The sequence below is a fragment of the Silene latifolia genome, chromosome 8 (genome assembly GCF_048544455.1).
Source record: "Silene latifolia isolate original U9 population chromosome 8, ASM4854445v1, whole genome shotgun sequence".
NCBI lineage: Eukaryota > Viridiplantae > Streptophyta > Magnoliopsida > Caryophyllales > Caryophyllaceae > Silene > Silene latifolia.
Window position 1 is genome coordinate 643,950 of NC_133533.1, and position 4,323 is coordinate 648,272.

Here is a 4,323-nt window from a genome sequence, read left to right on the forward strand (position 1 = left end):
CCTCGTGTCTAGCCCAAGTTGAACCTTGGGCTCTGATACCACTTGTTGTGCGGAAGCGTGAATATCACATGTTGGGCATCTGCTGCATCTGTGTCCACAACCCATAATAATACGATATTGTCCGCTTTGGGCCAAGCCCTCACGGATTTACTCTTAGACTCCTTCCTAAAAGGCCTCGTACTATTATATTTTCTGGACATTTATAAAAATGATTTGACACTTATAAAGATGATTTTTCATCTTTATTCTACCGATGTGGGACATGGGTTTGCACCCTAACATTACATATTCACAAATTTGTGACATTTCACAAGGAGGAGCTAAGAGCAAGTTAAAAGGCAGGTAGGCGAGTAGGTCTGAGAGATTAATAACCAACCGTCACAAGCAAGAGTATCCGATAAAACAAAAAAAGTGCAAAGGGGTTATCTTGCTAAACAAAGTGAAAATGGCAGTCAAATTAGGTGTTGACTGTAGCTGTCGAAACTTAGGTGTCCCGATAAAGCTGAGGGGGATGATAGGATGAGACAATACTATACGGAGTACGAGTCATTGCAAAGCTCCAACATGATTACGTCAAAGCTTATGCGTCATGTCAATTGGACGTTGTATTTCAAATTACACAAATTCTTATTTGTGACGGAAGGTATCCGTCACAAATAAGAGACGGATACCATATCCCCTCACAAACTACCCATTTGCTTGAGTGTGGGGAAGCGCATGGGGGACCTCCTTTGTCCCTCTACCCATTTCATCTCACAAACTAAAAATGTCATGAACCCGCGAATGACCATCATAACAAGACTTACACTTCAAATTATTTGTGCTTTCTATTGACATTTTTTTGTTAAAAGTCCTACTCCTTCCATGCCACCAAAATGGGAAAAGAAGTGTTATTTTTATTAACCAATTTCAATCTCTTTATTTTTCAATCGAGAGTGTAATTTAGTTTTACTAAAATGTTAATTTAAACTAATTCACATGTTTTTAAAACCCCAAAATGACAATTTGCTCCCTTTACTTTTAAATAAACGGATGGAAGACTAATCATAATTATTACTGCTCGCTGAAATATCTCTTACATAAAAAGTCAAATTTTGTTTTTGGTTAGAAATTATAGCTAAAATGTTTTAAAAAAGATATAAAATATATAAAAAATAGAAATTTCAAAATTGGGATTCAGCATGTAGAAGTACACATGGATTCATTAGAGATAGAAGTGGTACGTGGGCCGCTTGGCATGTACGCCTCAGCATGGCCCACGATCGATTTAGCACAACATTGAATTGGCATGGCTATGGGTCGTGTGTCGTGCCTGGGCGGCTGGGCCGAAGTTTGAGAAAAAAAACTCGTGCCTGGGTACGACACGACACGGTACACTCAAAATACACAAAAATTGGGTTAAAGTGGAAAAATTGATCGGGCACGCTCAAGCACGGGTACGACACATATGAGTCGTGCCTGAGCCGCCATTTTCATTTGACTCACACGACATAAAGCCCACATAGATGGGTCTAGGCTGTGTCATTTTCTTCTCTAGGCAAAGTGGGCCAGCACAAGGCGCGACCCACCTCCATTTCTAGGGTTCATATAAATGTGTACAAGATGGTTTTTGTTAAACGAGTTACGAAGGCGTTTTACTTCTTGCGGCTGTTAGTGATTTTGATCAGTGTATTCGAGTTTTCAAGTTAAAATCGGTTTAAACTCGGAAATGATATAATGTAAGTTAGGGGGTGCGGAGTGCACACTCATATAATCAGGTTATGGAGTAAATTGTGTTATTATGGATAAGCCGATAAGGTTGTGATAAATGTTACTTCGTATTTATCACATTTCGCAGTTGTTTGTGGAGTTGGTTTTGGTACGAAAACCAACGACCTTAAACATGTTTTGACATACTTATATACTCCGTATATCTTATATTCTATGTATATATAAGAGGATTGGAAGATAATTTTCTCACAAGAAAATTCAGATTTGATAAATACAATGCATTCATAAAACTCTATTAAGTATTTCTCCTTATCTTTGCCTAGATGAAGAGGACCTCAACCGTCTTATCCTACAAAGGGATTTCGTGTAATCTAAGGCATAAAATAGAGTCGAAATACTCTTAAGAAAAGTGTATATCCAAGTTCACGATCATTATCAATGTCACCCTATAACAATTTTACCAACAACGGCATCCTAAATCAAACTAAAACGTTATGGTAACAAATGATAATATTACAATAAGTAGACTATACAACCAGTTGTATTAGTTGTATAGTAAAGAATCTGAGCTTTATAATGAAGTATTTGAGCTTAGACCTATACATTACGAGCTTTATTAGAAAAAACTTGAACTCCATTATAAAAATATTAATTTTAAAAAATTGTAATGAAATTCAAGAATAGTATATATAAGCTCAACTAGATTTTAATTTTGATATAAAAAATTTTAAATATAAATCAAAAGTTATAAAAGCTAAAAAAAATACACATAAGCTCGATTAAATATATGATGTTTGTATAATGCTCTTGTACAATAAGTTGTATAATAGTATTTGTGATAATATTAGCATTATCTCTTATTCAAAATGATATCTACAAGATTTTTTATTTTTCCAATAAAATTGTATACTCTGTCAAGCCCGTGGCTATTAGGTAGTAGAGTTTGATGGTCGTCTCTCCAAAGTTTAATCGTGAACATAACCGAAGATTGGCCCTTTTTCTCAAACAAAATAAGGCTAAGCCCAACCCTTCAGAATATATGGCAAGCATGGTTCATGGGCTGTAAAGCTATTTATAGGTCCTCCCATGTATTGAACCCGGTTCTTTCCACCCGTTAAATAAATTGTTATAGACAAGGCATCTTAAGAAAATAATCCCAGATACACTAACCCGTTTGTTCCTGGGCCAAAAATATAACATGATCTAGAGTTCTAGACCCATGTTCGGCCCAAGCATGTGAGCAGCTGTATAAAGCTAGTGATTACTTCGTAGTAGTGAATATAGTTATCTCTTTCTTGTCCCAGCAAAATCAACCCAATTCGATTTACCCGACTTGAAAAGACTGACCCGGACCCAAAATAGACCCGGCACCCGAATGACATTCGAATTCCGAATTGACCCGACCCGACCCGACCAAAAAGTACCAAAGCTTTCATGGATTTGTAACAAACCCGACCCAAAAACGAGCTAATGCGAAACCACTCAACCCGAATGACCCGACAAAACATAATTTTAATTGACCCAAAAAAAACTTGAAATGCCTTTTTTCCCCTTAATCATTGACCCGAAAATGACTGACCTGAAATACCTGACCTGCTTGACCCAAAAGACCCGACCAACAAACCCGAAACAGACCTGTAACTCGGCCCGGCCCGAACTAACCCGAAAAACCTGAGAAACCCAAAATACCCGACCCGAATAACCTGTTTAACAAGTTTACTCTCTTCTATACAAGATTATAAGATCTCCCTTAAAATAGATACTCCCTCATATTCACTCATTTCCTCCTCCTCAATTTTACACAAGAATTAAGAAAATGATTTTGGACCACACAAAATACTCTACCCTACATATAATTAAATTTGGACCACACAAAAGCTACCAAAAAAGGAAAGAGGGAAGAAAACCCGACTTACCTAAAAAGGAAAGAGGGAAGAAATGAATGAATAGGATGGAGTACAGGGGTGTCTAAGACCCCGTGCAACCACGGGCGGATGAACCGGGCCTCCGGTTTTGAACAACGGATTTATAAGCTTTATTGATGAAATTCGATACAAATATTAAAGTTTAGTACACTTGTACTTCATATTTGTGGCCTCGTTTTTTTGCGGCGCACCAGGCCTCCATTTATTTCAAGACGCCCCTGATGAAGTATATCGTTTTATGATAAAGACGGGTTAAATAGAACCTAACTTGTATAAATGAGACTAGTTGTTTGCTATTCTTTGCTCTTGACATTCGACATTTTTCTTATTTGACCCGTTTTTTATTTAACACGAATATATCTGTATATCTGTCTTTAACAAGAATTTGTACCCTATATATATAATCATGTAATCTAAGTTTTCAATTTTGATGATTAAACTCCCTTCATCCCGATCATTTATTTACTTATTACAATTTTGGATGTCTTAGTCAATTGTTTACTTTCTTATTTAAAAATATTTTTAATGAATAATTTAATAATTCACGATTAATTTGATTTACTTGTCATCGAGTAATAATTAACTTATTCGTATTTTTTTAATATTTGTGCCAAAAATAAAAACAAACAAAAGATAAGAATGGTGGAATTATTTCAAAGAGAGTGCAAGACGCAATCAAAATAAAGTA